The sequence below is a fragment of the Branchiostoma lanceolatum genome, chromosome 10, assembly GCF_035083965.1.
Source record: "Branchiostoma lanceolatum isolate klBraLanc5 chromosome 10, klBraLanc5.hap2, whole genome shotgun sequence".
NCBI lineage: Eukaryota > Metazoa > Chordata > Leptocardii > Amphioxiformes > Branchiostomatidae > Branchiostoma > Branchiostoma lanceolatum.
The window spans coordinates 18339484-18356680 of NC_089731.1; positions in this window are offsets into that span (position 1 = coordinate 18339484).

A 17197-nucleotide genomic window follows, 5' to 3' on the forward strand; every position below is an offset into this window, starting at 1 on the left:
ACACCAGACCGGGGCCCCCTAGGGATTCGAACCCAGAACCTTTAGATTCTAAGTTAACAACACTAAAGACCCTACAAGACAACCTTACTACCTTACCATCTCGCCATCATGCACAGAATATCACTGTTAAGGTGGAGTACAGGCATGCGGCAGCACATTTTCAACAAAAATATTTAGACAAAATAACCATCTGATTTGTTAGATGTATAGGTCTATTTTCATTATCTGGCATCATTTTCCTACATAGGTTATCAGTTTACCGCAAACTTCAAGGGCAAAGTTGCAGTTTCCAACGTCCTGGCTGGGCGCCGATACCTTTTGGAACAGCCTGACCAATCAGGGGCCTCCATTTTGGCTATTTCCTCCCTCCCTCTGGAAAGCTGGATTCTCTGGCCTGGCTGTGAACACTGCTCTGACTGTCAGATAGTGTGTTTGCAGAGGTTATTGACCCGTATGTCACTGTTAGTGCTTGCATGATTGGGAAAAAAGCAAATAATGGCGATTTGGGGTCATTTTACGATTACTTAATGCCAATTATATTAATACTACCTCTACAGCATGATTTTAGAAGCAAAAGTTTGACAAAACTGTATATGATAGGGCAGAAAAAGAAATGCTGTTCTGAGGTTTACCACCTGATCTTGCCTCTCACGGGTGGCATAAGCATTTTGATACTTTGATAATGTGTGAGGGCCCACAGAAGGAGGTTCTCATAAAATTATTGAAAAAAATTCACCAAAAATTCATTTAGAAAGATATCAAAAAAGGAGCCCGTGTATTGACCAATGGCATTATTATGCATCTGTCCCTAAAATATCAGCTTTGTACATTGGATCGTTAGCGAGGAAAACCCACTTTTGTAAAAAGGGGCGTGGCCCTGTAATTGTTGATGACGTCATTATGACGTCATAAAAATTTGCATAAATTATTGTCTTGCACAGAGGTACTTGGAGAAAAAAATCAAGAGGCACAAGTAACACTATATAGTATTTTCAAGACACCCCAGCCAGAAGTGCTGCCGCATGCCTGTACCCCACCTTAAGACACAGTTGAAGTTTAATAAAACATGAGGCAATAAAAACCCTTAACCTTACGTTCTTGCACCAAACACTTACGACGTAATCTCCAAGCAGACCTACGGGTTGCAAAGACCGTATTCAACTGGCAGAAGGAGTTTTTATAGCAACCCAAGGTCTGCTTGGAGACAACTTAATTTGTTTCTGAGTTCCATACATGTCTTGAGTTTTGCTTTTATTTCAAAGTCACGTGACAGTATCCTTTTCCTATAACCTACCTAGATTGCTCCCATTGTCCACTCCAATACAGGGGTTCACGGTTTCGACAGCGCATGCGCATCAAAATGCATTGTGGATAATACGTCAAAGTTCAAGGCCGATGAGACATAAACAAAATACGTCCGGACATTTTCATACAAACTGACCGAAGGAGTATAAAGCATTCTGGAGACAAGAACTAGCACATGTTAGGGACCCTCACCATTGGCAAATTCCCCATAGGGCATTGCGCTGCGCATGCGCAGTAAGAACCACGAACCTCGATTTATGTTTTTGCTGTTTGTGGAGCCCACACAGCCAAGTACTGGGATTGTGAAGGGGTCAGTTGATAGTCTTCAACGTGTAATTAAAGGATAGAACCGATCATCTTTATTCAAATAGATAATAAAACGTCTCGTTGGTGAGATATAAATTTGAGGAACCAGCTTTCATTGCGACAATCTTTAAGCAGACATTGAAGCTTGCGTAAGGGTTCATTTGTTTCTAATCGAGGGAAGAAATAGAACCATTACGCATGCTTGAAGGTGTGGTTAAAGATTGAATCTTATGCAATGCTTTGTAAGAGACCCAAACAACCAAACGTTCGACCTGGCTAATTTCAGCTTCACTGCAATATCTATATCTTTACTGTTCCCCTAATCGCAATGGCGAACTGCCTAACTGAAATGATCTGAAGCTGGGATCTCAAAGTTCACACCACCCCTAGTCTAACAATGGACCGTCCCCGTGAGTGATGAAGACTAGTTCAACTGGAGTCTGGTACCTGCGCGGTCATATTTTACTACAAACAGGTTTGGGCGCTCGTATCTACACGGCCGTGCAATAAACTACACCGCCTCTACCTACCGCCTTCAATCCCGTATCTCTCGCACGACGTAAACGTTGTTATTCCGAAAGCGCGCCGTCGCCACGCCTTTTAGAACGTAAACGCCGTCAGCGCCGCCAGCTATCCCGCGGAAGAGGTGGAGTAAAGAGGCAGGACCGATTCCGAGAGATGGGCGTCTGAACTTCGCGGGAGCTATCGCTAAATCGCAAGGTGGTCGCTGCCTTGTGAGTGACCTGTAGATCCTTGAAAGAGACCTCAGCACAGGTAGGGCTATTTGAACTGTCCTTATTACATTTGTTGGTGCAATTCTTTGCGGGTTTTAAGTAAACTGTGGCGTACCACTAAATGACCTTGGTGATATCTTTTTTTGCAAAGCTTAGCAATTTTGTCCCTTTGTTATCACCTTGGGTAGTTTTCCGGGCTGGCCAATGTCTGTTATTGAGGAATCACTAGCAGATCTTTCGCGTTATCGGTATCTAAAATATCTAACATTGATATCTGTTCCGAGGCGAAATAACATGATGTTGAGGGCAGTGATGGTTGAAGTACAAAGATTTCCTGATCTTAAATAAATGCTAGAACCTGCGCGGGCCTCTACTATAGCGGTTTTTGTGGCGACATTTTCTCGTTGTTTTTATAAGAAAATTCATCCGTTATTACGATTTAGCTTGAGAAAGAAGATTGTATTTTAGGCAACCTTTGCCTGTGTGTATGTTGGTTCATAAATTAATTCAAGAACGGCTGGATGGATTGGTTTTATATTTGCTTTGTTAGTAGACTGTGACAAAAAACAAACAGACATGGAAACGAGTAGATTTTTGGTCCCCCGGCGGCTTTTCTTGGTACTGCAGCGGGATTCCGGTTTTGATATCTTGTGTTCTGGTTTATGATATTATCTTGGTCGCTTCCACATTTTGACTTGGGTTGAAAAGTTTAAAGGTCATCTGTGAAAGCAAAAAGATGATTATGTGTGAGCCAGGTGGTTCTCACTGTGTAGTAAAATAAATGACCATACTTAACATCTAGTTACCTCCGGGAGGGAAGTTCAACTCCGATGGTACTGCTTTAGGTTGTGTGTTCGCACAAATAACTCAAGATCCTGTTAATGGATTTATTTGAATTTTGGTATGTGGTGAGTTATCAGGGTTGGAACATGGCGATTGTTGGTACCATAGCAGTATTTTGAAGCAACACACGCGCCCATGTCGTCAAAACGTAACCGAGACAGTCTTCCCCTGATCCTAGGATACTGATTGGGCTGGCGCCAGGACGATTAAGACTTCAAAACGATTCAGTCGTTAAGAATTCCCTGGTTGGACAGAAGTCGGCGTCTCTGTACCCTTGGCATGCACACGTACTTCTGTAGGAAATTTGAAAGCTCACCTTACGATTACGACGATTTCCACAGCGAAAATTATTTGGGGAGGGGGGGGGGGTAGGACACGTATTTGAATACAGTGGATGGACATTGAATAATGTGGAGGCTGAAGAAATGTCGATTCAAATGTTAAAGGCTTTAAAGAAGAAGGCACGTTAATTTCCTGCTGAAGACAAAATCAATTGACATGGAAAAACGAGCAAGATTACATGCAAATGTGAACTTCAAAGGAACAAAAAAGATGAATTCGCCATCCTAAAAGAGAAAACATTGAAGGAGAGGACAGTCATTTCTTTTCAACCACTGCCGAGTTGCTAACATTGAATAGTGCCGTCCGGGGCTTCACGCTTACAACGCTGCTACACCCCAGGCACGCTTTTCTATGATTACCCGCTCTTAGCTACGACGTCGGACTGACGGCGATGAATCTTAATCAATGGCCACGGCACGCCCAGCACATCTCAATGATGTACGCTTTACGTGTTCACTTCTATGAACATAGCCATTTGCAGCTGACAGTCATCCGCTCCTTGGATTTACAGCCAAATGAGTTAACGGATCCCTGACTGAGCAGGAATGCTTTTTAGAGATCGTGGTTTGGACATGAACATGGGCTTGCCAATACATTTGGAAACGCTATGCGAAGAATGCATGATTTCTTTGACAGTGCTTTAGCTTCTTCGCCGGTTACCTTTTCAAATATCGTGACCAAAGAGACAGTAAACATTTTGGTAGAAGATCGAAGTAAACTCACACGTGAAAGAAATTGACACAGATAGAGGAAAGAGCTAGAAGTATCTATTTGATGTTCTACGGTCAATATCACCGTAATAGAATTGCAAAATGACCGGCCCTTCTGTAATGACTTCCCCCATATCTCAGCGCGCTATCTTCTTAGACTGCTATTGCCAGCTTTGGCGGTAAAGAGCAAGCGAGCGCGGAATAGAGTCAATCTGTCGCCTTGGCATCAGAGTCAGAAATCTCTGCATTTCAATATGGAATTCCAGGTTTTCTTCACTTCAATAACCGCTTACGTACTTTCGTTTACATGTAGAATGTGGAAGGAGAAATATATGAGGGTACATACATGGCTGTTTATGTCCCTAGTACTGAACATATTACTGCAGCTCGCTACACAAATCCTGCCTTTAAGCATACGTAAAAGATTCGTAAAGCATGCTTTCATGATTAAAACGCAACCTTTTGTATACTTTAAGGCATACTTAAAGATTACATTGCGTCCACGCTTTTTGCGTGTTAACTGTTAGATTCGAGAAAATAGCAAAGACATATATATATATTTTATTCTACTACGATGTTACCGTTTCGACCTTGTCTGTATTTTTTATTTTTTCTGTAAGTTTGTTGCATATATGAATCAAGTTTGTTTTCCTAATACCGCCAAGTTGCAGTCAAGCTTGAAAATCGTTCACTAGTTTCTGAGTACATTAATGAGCATTAATGACTGTGTTTGCAGAAAAAGATACGTTTTCCATGCTCGTTAATTGATACGCTATTAAGTCATGTGGATGCAACTAATTGGAAATTATAATGATAAGGGAATGAAGGCGGCATTCATACATGATTAACCTTCCGGTTAAGCTGTAACAATGTTTTTCAACGATAATTATCTTCGCCGAGTACTATAGTACTCGGGGTAGATTATGTTTTCGGTTGAGCCAGCTGTTTGGTGGGTCTGTATGTATGTCAAGAGCATAACTCAAGAAACCTTTGATGAATCTTTATGATTTTTGATAGGTGTGTAGTGGTTGTGCAAAGGAAGGTCAAGTTCAAAAATGGTTCACCTTGCGTTTTTCAACAGTACTGCAGCGGACTTTTAATTTTTGTGCGTTTGTATGTAGGCAAAAAAAGTGACGGAAACGTTGATGGATCTTCATGATTTTTTGCAGGTGTGTAGATGTTGTAAAAACAGAGGTCAAGTTCAAAAATGGTTCTCCTGGCATTTTCCGTCGGTACTGCAGCGGGCTTTGTGTGGATGTGTATTTCTTGTGGACAACATAACTCAAGAAGCTGTTAATGGATCTGTATGATATTTAGTGGATGGGTAGGGTTTACGGAAAGGAAGGTCAAATTCGATAATGGGCCTTCTAGCGGGTATCTAAGGTACTGCAGCGGAGCTTCAAAATTTAGTGGCATATTTTCTGAAAGTGCTATGGTCATGATATTTGTGTGGTAGATAGCTCATGCCACAAGAAGTAAGTTCTGTAAGTTTGGGCCCCCTAGCGGCTTGTTTAGAACTGCAGTTGGTGTTTTTGTTTTGACATTCGGACACGTATTACTTGAGAAGGGGTGAAGAGATTGTCGTGAAGTTTTGTATGTAGAGAGCTCAGATGGTGCTTTACACAATCGATGTCTTATTATACAAAACAGGAGCTAATCTGCATAATTAGTAAGGATAATTGTAAATCCATTACATTCCATAATGGGGCATGTGACAGTGTTCCCGAAACAGGCCAGCAGAAGGCCTTGCCTAGAAGTATAAATAAGCAAATGGGGTACATAAATAAACAAATGGGGCAGTCTCACTACAATTCAAGCAGATGTGTGGGTCCGGTTGGTTTTTAAAGTGTACAGTTTTGGCATTTTTGTCCAACACACGGTTGGAGACATAACGGAAAGGGAACAAAAAAGAAAGCCTTACAAAACACCTAAAAGCATGTGAATAACCAGCCGGACCCACTATGTCTTGCAAAATGTGTATGATATGGAATAAAGATTTATTCTATTCATGTATATTGACTGTACCATTCAATTATAACTTTCAATTTTTTTGATGACCAGTTATAACATATATCAGCACACTATACACATATACTAGTTGATATTATTATTATCATGTGACGTGAAATCTCCGAATATCACACATGTAACAACAAGTTCCAAGGGGCAGTATTCAGACACTTGTCTACCCAAAATATTGGGAGAGAGAGAGAGAGTCGTCAGTAAACTTTCCCGTGTTCCCCTCGATTTTATGAAGGGGAATATTATTCAAAACGTAAAAGCATGACTAATAAAACGACAACAAAATCCACCAACCTTAAAAAGATTTGAATCAGTTAGATAGATCTATACAGCTTTCTGGTAATTGAAGAAAGTGAAAAAGTAGTTGTTTGCATACACAAAAAGGATAACATAAACCACATCACAACACAAAAACGTAACATTAATATAGCCATGAGAATCATTTGTTTATATTTCCTGATAGACATTTCGATTTGAAGTCCCCGTTAACAGCCCGGCCGGGCCCCGGTTAGGAAATGTGACCCTGGCATTAGCAGGGACCGTGAACAGCTACATAATGAGTTCGAGCAACCAAAATAGAACTAGGATAATTCAGCTACCCACTTTCTTTATCACCTGGAGCAACGCAGTAAAGTATAACCTTTATCAAAATAGAACTAGGATAATTCAGCTACCCACTTTCTTTATCACCTGGACCAACGCAGTAAAGTATAACCATTATCAAAATAGAACTAGGATAATTCAGCTACCCACTTTCTTTATCACCTGGAGCAACGCGGTAAAGTATAACCTTTATCAAAATAGGACTGGGAGAATTCTGCTACCAACTTTCTTTATCACCTGGAGCAACGCAGTAAAGTATAACATTTATCAAAATAGAACTAGGAGAATTCAGCTACCCACTTTCTTTATCACCTGAAGCAACGCAGTAAAGTATGACCTTTATCAAATTAGAACTAGGAGAATTCAGCTACCCACTTTCTTTATCATCTGGAGCAACGCAGTAAAGTATAACCTTTATCAAAATAGAACTAGCAGAATTCAGCTACCAATTTTCTTTATTATCACCTGGACCAACGCAGTAAAGTATAACATTTATCAAAATAGAACTAGCAGAATTCAGCTACCAACTTTCTTTATTATCACCTGGACCAACGCAGTAAAGTATAACCTTTATCAAAATAGAACTAGGAGAATTCAGCTACCCACTTTCTTTATCACCCGGAGCAACGCAGTAAAGTAGACCCTTTATAAACACTAGGATAAAAGGAAAACACTACTGTACAATTTACAGGCAGTAGTAGTGGGCAACTTCAAACCAACCGTACACACTCACACCACATCTTCAGAAAAGAGGCTGTAGCCGCGTATAGTTCCCGTTTAGAACTTTATTCGAGCCCACACCGACATGTTTCGCCTGTGTGTGGCTTTCTCAAGGATCGAGGCTCGAATGAGCACAATATAGTGTGTTCTGGCTTTTATAGGCCATTAGTGCAAGATGCCCTAGGTGGCTTAACCAATCACATTACAGCAAATATCTTGGTAGTGCACTCTGTTTTTCTACAGTTCTAAATGCACTGACTACATGACCTCACTTGACCTCTATCAGTATGACTTCATCTATTGTTCTAGAACAATTACAATTGTCACAAAGGTCAATACATGTAAACAAAGAATAGAGTCCGTGTAGCTTCTAGCCTGTCTCTGCCTTTGCAACGGCTGTCTCTGGCGCTGGCGTCGTAGGAAGCTCTGGCGTATCTGCGCTGCAGGCTTTGGGCAACAGTGGCGGCGTCTTCAGACTCTCTTCTCTCGCTGTAGCAGTCTTGGACTGTGATGGTGGGGCAGTCTGCTTGTGCTCTTCTGGCGGCGGATGTTCTTCCAGCTTCTTCTCTTGATGAAGGTTCTTGGGTACAATTTACAGTAATGAGAGATGTGCATGTTTGCGTATATCTTGGAGCCAAGTCATTCGACCCACTTTTTAGATCTCCATTTACGTCTCAAGAAGCATTAATGGTGGCATAATGGCTCTTCAATCACTTTGGCCATTCGCGATGCTACTTGTGCAGTGTCTGTGATTTAAACCACTCCGTGTTAAGCATGCTCAGTTATTTATTCCCGCCATTATCAGAGTTTTCTGCAGTTCGTCACCATCTTGTCGTGAAGGTATTACAGGTGTTCATGGATCTTCTCCTCCGGCCGTTCCTGTCCTCTATAGCTCTGTGGCGTAACGGTTATAGCATTGGGCTTAGCTCCACAACCAATACAAGTCCCAGGTTCGATAATCACCATGCCATGATGTTGTGCTCTTGGGAAAGACACTTTTACATGATACTCCTAACTTGACGATGGAGTGACGCCCACCGAGCCTCTTCGGCTAATATGTCTAAAAGTGTGCCAAAAACACACTACGGATTTGTTTGCCGATGTGCAAACATCTAGTACATTTGCCACCAAAAACCGTACATTTTTTATGGGCAAGGCTTTCAATGTGCAGCACGCATTCTCACATAGTTGATGCATGTGGTTCAAAACCATTTGAGAATACCTGGCCAAGGGAAATTAAGTCTGTTGTTCGTCACTATAAGATCTTAATGCCCAAGAGGTGTTGGTATTGGTTCATTTTCACTCGGCGTTTGCCTGGCCATCCATCTATCTAGATTTTCAGCGTAAGTGTTGGAAAAGTAAGGGCGTCTGGGTGCCATCAGTATTGGTAGAGAGACCGCTTGTAAAACACGCAACTACGTCGGCTTGAATAAAAACGGGACCGACAATTATGGATCCAGTAGTACGGTCATAGTCTCGTGCGGTCGAGACGTTCTTACGTCCGCAAGCAGTGTCTAGGTAGGTTCGTTATCTTAAGCCTACACAGTCCATTGGTAGCCAAACGGTATACCAATCCACAAATAACCTCAGAGACATTTTCTGCCTAGCGTGAAGGGCAAGATGAACTTTACACGCTATTATATGGTATCTAAGGACAGATATATCATGGTCTATAGAAGCTTTATTGTAATGTGTGTTGAAAGTGCTTAGGGCTACTAGGCCAGAGCAAGTAAATGTTATGGATGACATTAGCGCGCATTGATTTTTGACTAATGTCGAAAAATAGGAGATGCCAAAAATGCACCAAAAAGGGGAACAAATGTTGTGTGGTAGCCTTGATTGTACTTGTTGAAGTAAAAGTAGTGAGGTAGCCAAAAGCTTAGTTGTAGAAGTAGAATTCGGTAGTTGTAAAATAGACACCAGTGTGATAGCCTGGAGTGTACATATAGTTGCAAATTTGGTAAGTGATATTAGGGTATTAAGCTAGCGTTATAAAATATCTATTAGCTGTGATGCCGCGTTTTGTCTCTTGGATTTTTATTACAACACTTGTGGTCTCCATTTCTAAAAATTTAGGTATGTTTTTTTACCCCTCTTCTTTTGTTGATGCCTGCGAATGATTGATTTTGTTTTCGCGCTCTTACATTATATTTGAAGCCCCAAATGATGATAGACTTGCTGTGGGCTCACCCCATACCACCTTTGCGTTCTGCGTCCAATGTTGTCTCCGCCGGTTTAAGGCAAAAGTAATCAAAAACTTATCATTCTCTCCACACGCGGTTTTGAGGAACGGTCTTCAGGTTTATGAGATCGGTAATACAGATCCTAGAGTGACCACCGGACTGAATAATTGGACAGAGATGAGGCATGTATGAGTAGTTATGAGAACTCTATCAACCCAGAGCTCGTTAAATAGAGATTTTGACATGGTTCTTTGTCATATGAAGATATCCTGACCATTGATTATGTTGCAGGAGTCTTCACCGTACATTAGATATACCTTGAAGCTTATAACATTTTAGTGATGGAATCCTTTGCAGACTCCAAATCTAATGCGATAGTACAGCTTTTATAGCTTCCCACTAGATTCACTTCAACAGCTACACTCAAGGCTACCACGCTAGTGTAGCTTTTATAGCTTCCCACTAGATTCACTTCAACAGCTACACTCAAGGCTACCATGCTAGTGTAGCTTCTATAGCTACCCGACTAGAGTCAATTTAACAGCTACACTCAAGGCTACTGCGCTAGTGTAGCTTTTATAGCTACCCAACTAGATTCACTTTAACAGCTACACACATGTCTACCACGCTAGGGTAGCGTCTATAGCTACCGGACTAGATTCAATTCAACAGCTACACTCAAGGCTACAACGCTAGGGTAGCTTCTATAGCTACCGGACTAGATTCACTTCAACAGCTACACTCAAGGCTACCACGCTAGTGTAGCTTTTAAAGCTACCCAACTAGATTCACTTCAACAGCTACACCCATTTCTACCACGCTAGGGTAGCTTCTATAGCTACCGGACTAGATTCAATTCAACAGCTACACTCAAGGCTACAGCGCTAGGGTAGCTTCTATAGCTACCGGACTAGATTCACTTCAACAGCTACACGCAAGGCTACCACGCTAGTGTAGCTTTTAAAGCTACCCAACTAGATTCACTTCGCCAGCTACACTCAAGGCTACCACGCTAGGGTAGCTTCTATAGCTACCCAACTAGATACACCTTAACAACAACACTCAAGGCTACCACGCTAGGGTAGCCTCTATAGCTACCAGACTAGATTCAATTTAACAGCTACGCTCAAGGCTACCACGCTAGGGTAGCTTTTATAACTACTCAACTAGATTCACTTTAACAGCTACACCCATGTCTACCACGCTGGTGTAGCTTTTATAGCTATCCAACTAGATTCACTTCAACAGCTACACTCAAGGCTACCACGCTAGTGTAGCTTCTATAGCTACCCAAATAGATCCACCTTAACAACTACACTCAAGGCTACCACGCTAGTGTAGCTTCTATAGCTACCGGACTAGACTCAATTTAACAGCTACACTCAAGGCTACCACGCTAGTGTAGCTTTTATCGCTACCCGACTAGATTCACTTTAACAGCTAGACCTCTCGCCATTTTCACAACAAGTACACTCAAGGCTACCAAACGAAATGTTCTTTCCCTTTGTAGTATTTTCTTGTCATGCTGACCATCTCCGGAGGGGAACAAATCGATTTTTTTAATGAGCGCGCTGATGCCATCCATATAATTTACATGCTTTGGCCTTAGTGGATCGATGATCAATAATTGATTGCAGTCCATATTGTGTCAGCTGAACTGTTTGTTACTATATGTCTGATTCCGTTCAATGTAATATATCTGGTAGTTGCTTTCAGAATCAGAATGTTGAAATTAAAGAAAGGCTGTTCATTGACCTCCAGATCTTTTAGTGAAGGACCGGTTTAGTGAAGGACCGGTTTAGTGAAGGACCGGTTTAGTGAAGGACCGGTTTAGTGAAGGACCGGTTTAGTGAAGGACCGGTTTAGTGAACGAACGGTTTAGTGAAGGACCGGTTTAGTGAAGGACCGGTTTAGTGAAGGACCGGTTTAGTGAACGAACGGTTTAGTGAAGGACCGGTTTAGTGAAGGACCGGTTTAGTGAAGGACCGGTTTAGTGAATGATCCTGACAATTTTCTTCCCTTAACGAGTACCTAGGTTGGGCCTGTAAGCCTATATATCTTTCTTTGACGTCATCGTAGTAAATTGGATCAAATTTGATGAGCTAAGGAAGTAGTTATAGGGCTGGTTCTGGCGACGACAGTAGTAGTAGGGAGCTTAAAGGAAACCAAAGCAATATTAGGGCCCGGAAATCGTCGCCGGGTTTTTTGTAGGCTCGGGAAACTAAGGGGGTCATCGTATGGCATGTTTTTGCACGGTTTTGAAATTGCTCAAAGTATGAAGTTATTACACAAATGTGCTAGGCAGTGTTAGTAAATGTCACTGCAATAAAGATTTCAGCATTTTTTATCTCATTTTTTTTGGTCCCAAATATTGCTTTGGTTGCATTTAACTCTTGAGACCTCGGGGCAGGAGGTTCACCTCCGAATGGGGAACTGTTTTTTGGTTGTGCTTTTGTGTGTTGAAGTCAATATCCTAGTCATGTATTTGTATGAATTTTAGTACGTGGATAGTAATTGAGGTCCTGATGAAACTTTGTGATTTTGAGCCCCCTAGCGCCATTTTCAGGTAATGCAGCATCGGAGGCCGAAAGAAGTGTGGCTTAGTCCATGGACAGCTGGTCAGCTGACCGCCAGATTGTTTTACCCATTATAGGAGAGAGATAGCTGGGATTGATCAAGGAGAGAAGAGAAGGGGTGGATCACTAACATTAGTGATGGCTTAGGCTATGTTAAAGTTAAAATCCTCCCACACCATAAGGTGTATAGGGCGGTGCCCATCCCCGTTTCATAGCCCTGGGCCACACTGTGGTGCAATCACTGCAGCAGGGGGCTAGTCCACTGGCAGTGGAGTGTGTTCAACTTCTATACTGTCTCATAAGTATGTACTATTTTCATAAAATCTTTGGTATGACCCAATGCACCTCTTGTCCACAGTTGTCCTACCCGGGAGTTGAATTCGGGCCTTCTGGTTCCAAGTTATCAGAACCAGATGTGGTAAGTAACAGAAGCAAGACCACTACACTACAGGGACACCCCAAGGCTTAGGCTATGACATTGAGAAATTCACAAAAACTCTAAATATTTCACCGAGGTATGACATCTTCGATTTCTTGTTGCGTTTGAGGATATACTTCACCGTCAGGAAAGTGTCTTTTATCTCGGCTTAAGTCTTTGCTGTAGTACCAAACGCACCATCTATTCTATCATATAGTATAAAACCTAGTGGGTTCGTTTTGATCAATCTTAGAGATAAACTATCTATACCTTCGGTTCAATCAATACTTAAACGTCCATATAGTTTGATTATAGACATTTTGTTTAATTATAATTTTGATTACATACATGTCGTTTGTAACTGCCCTCGTTATGAGGATGAAAGAAACAATCTTTTCGAAACGACCAAAACAATATTCCCGAGCTTTCACCATCTAGAAGACCTCCAAAAAACTACACTTGTACTAAAATCACAAAACCCACTAATCATTAAAAACGTGGGACTTTTCATCAGCCACTGTCTTCAAAGAAGAAGTCAAACCTCCCAGTAATGGTGTATGTAGAAATTGCTACTGTTTGTACCCTTGCAATTTGCTTACGGGCATGAATTTGCAAATATATATATATATTATACTACCTGATATAAAACAAAGACCGCGTTATCTAAAATACGCTATTTCACGTTATACTCCACTATCCAAGGCCTGCAGGAAAAACACAAGAAGATTATTGCTCATTTGGGAAGACACAACGCAGGGTCCGACATTAACTCAAAGGTCATGACGTGGGCTTAAGTCTTGTGGTGTTATCTTTCTAATAACAGTGTTATAGTCCCTTAAATATAAACATTAGATACAGCATCGAAGAAGCTATAAGTAGCTAGCGGATATAGCTTGGAGCAATCTTTGCAGAAGTAATGTTTGGTGGGGTCTGGAGGGAATGAAAAAGATTGACGTTTCAGTTTGTTCTGACGACAAACCGTCCAAGTTATATAATCAAAAGAAACCGGATCCTTAGGCCTATGAAAAAATGTTGTGTTTCCGGTTGCGATCATGAAAATATAGGATCGGTACGTTGGGATTTTTTTCCTCTGTCTTGTTTTTATAGATTTGGACAGAAGTCAAATACAGTTTGACAATACAAAATTGAAATACATCAGGACACCGGTATTTTGACCTAAATATTGTAATTATACAAGTATACATACAAGCACAAGTATATCAATAAACTGACCAAAGAAGGCAATGTTTTATTTACACAATTTTTACATCAACTGTTCAAAGCCTTAATCTGTAACAGAGTGTGAAATACAAGAAGTCTGTTTTGAGTTTTATCAATAAGATGCTAAAGCGAAAATTCCACGTTTCTTGAAAGGGTTAGGTCGGGCCCCAAAAAAGGTTAGGGTCGGCAGATTTTCATTAGGGTTGGCTAGTAACCCGAAGCACAGCAGTTTTTCCTTAAGCCTCGATACGTTCTCAGTTTAACTTCCATTTCAATGGCAAGAATGCGTATACGTTATTCTCTTCACAGATTTCCAGAAAGATATGTACAGACACCATTGACCAGGGGGTGGGGTGGGGGGTGAAACAAAGATCACAAAGAGGAATATCTTGGGCTATGTTTGGTCTTAAGAATCGCTAGATTATAGAAATCTATATTCAAGCATCCATCCAATATAATGGCAAAAATGTGATTCCCTTCCGATATGAAAGTTAGGTTGGGACCGCATATAGTGATGTCATCCCGTGTTTGGGATTGCATCTCAGTATTATGTATGTGCTGCATTGCTATGTGAACAAGTCAGAATTGCCTTGAAGAAGGTGACAGATGGTCACCGAATCGATCTCTTGGTTGTGTAAAAAGAGTATTTTTATTCAGTGACTTACAAACCTGACGAAACTATTCACGGATATGTTATGTGTAGTTCAATACATACTGTCTGAAGATACCTGCCTGTTCGATTTTGCAGTAAAAAGACAAATCTCACTAAAAGGATGAACCCTTGAATAAGGACATCACTGCCTTGCTTCGCAGCTAGACGTTATCTTCTTCAAATCGGGCGCCCAAACCGGATGTGGTTCTTCAGACAGAGTTATCGCCACTACTACAGGTCCTGATGATATTAGCCGATCTGAGAGAGCGGTCTACCTGAGGGAGATAATGATACACTGGAATTGAAAGATTTGAGAGACGATGCGGAAAACCCATTTGTGATATCACATCTTCCGGAGTAGAAGCAGGATTTGCGCACAAAATGTGAAATTATTGTTTCTTTATCTATGAAATTCGTTATGTCAAATTTTTGGTCGCTCAGCGGTCGAAGCGTCCAGTGGAAAGGATGTATAAAAGAATGAACCGTTGAATAAGGACATCCTTGGCGTGTTGTGCAGCAAACTATAATGTCCAACCGTGGACGAGATCTACATTTTCTGCAAATCGGTTGCCTAGACTGGATGTGTAGCTTCAGTCAGAGTTATCTCCACTCCTACAGCCTATCTGAGAGAGTGCTCTACCTAAAGGCGATAATATTACGCTGGAATGGAAGGATTTGAGATATCACTTTTCACGACATGGTGTGGAGAAACCATTTGTGATATCACATCTTCCCGAGTGGAGGGAGGATTTGTGTTCAGGCCACATTGACTTGATCATCTGGATGACATCATCGCGCGCATCTATTCTGGTCAGCTTTCTCAAAAGAAAATTGGCCGACATACTGTAAATCGTACAAAGAAGCTGCAAAATGAGTAAATATATGCCGTAAATTGCAAAAATAGATATCGGAAAACGAATACTTATGGACAAAGTCTTCCGTAGTAAAAGAAGAAGGTGTAAAAGAACAAAAATGAAGAATTTGATGTTTGGTATACATGTACCATGCTCTGTGTATTCAGTCATATGTTAAACCATTTAAATTTCATAATGAAGGCAACTTTTTTTGCATGCTCGCATCAGTTTTAGGGTGCCCAGAGAAGGGCGTCCATATAATCATATCAGTATGGCATTACACGCAGCAACCCTCGAAATACATCATTCTTAATACTACATAATCCATACACACTGAATCCTCCTATAAGCTCACTGCCTACGATGAAAATTTGTAGCAGTTATGATGTAGCTGGTGCAATATCTATCCACAAACCAACATCTATTAAAGTTATGAAATACGTCTTCGTCTTATAAATTCTTATCTGTTAAACACACGGGTACGCATTTCTCTTCAGCGTCCTTTGGTTCACCAGAGCAATATGAATTCTGCACAAGCAAACGTTGAATGAAGAGGTAAAGAACTCTCTCGGTACAGTTCAGGTGATCACTATCTTTGCTTCGCTCGTGCTTTACGTCATTCAGAGGATGCTCATGTTCCCTTGTGTCCTAAGAGTGAAAGACCAAAGTGTGTATAAAGGCCTTAGCAAAGTATATTGGTCGTCCAATTTTTCAGCTTTTAACTATATTACCAACGAGCCCAAAATACTCTTCTGCGTAAAAAGATGCGTAAAGCGGCTTTTCAAAATGAGAAGTAGCATAAACAGTTTATAATCTCTTCACCTTTTAATTTCTTTGAAAGCATTCAGAACACCTATGGTATTTCAATTGTGTTTCAATCAAGTGCCTGATGGATTTACCTCTTTTTTGGCGACGCCTCAGGACTCTCAAACACATGACATATGTAACTGAGAAAGAGATGAATGTCGATAGATATTATTTATGAAAATAAATACCGAATTTGCATAATTAATGATACGATACTATTAACCCATAGTGGTAAATGATGGGGATTTCATTTTTGCAACATTTGGAAGTTAAGTAAATGTGGTCATTATTAGACATAAATCTTGCATATGAGGGACTCATTTACATAATTTATGAGGAGATAGTACCATATCCTTTTCTGTGAAGATATGACTTTCATACATTGGATAACTTGTGTTATTTCGGTAGAGAAGGTGATCTACTAATATAATTTATGCAAGTGAGGTCTGAAAACGAAATCATTAACAGAGACCACCGTCGCCATGGCAACGTCTTTTTACGTTGCCAATCCTGTTTGCCTTTACTAGTCTTACCACGATCCTGGTCGTTACGCATGGCAGAATTTGAATATAACAACTTGAATAGATTCCACCTACATCGGCTATTCTATGTCCTGCATATGTTTTAACGCTCATTGCGTTTTCAGTACATTCATACCTACCAACGGGGTTGTTGCAGCGTAATGTTGAAAAGTGGTCTATCGATTCCATAGTTTCTCTCACTTCTGACCTAGTGTAGATAGTAGTTGTTCGTGTCTTGATATATTTTTGACCTGGCAAAGTTGCACTGTACACAGGCAGTCCACTGAGCGCATACTAAAATTGATATCAGCTATTCAAGTAAGGCCTCCATTCCACTAGACGGCGATCGCGCTGCGACCTGGCTGCGACCTTAATTGGAT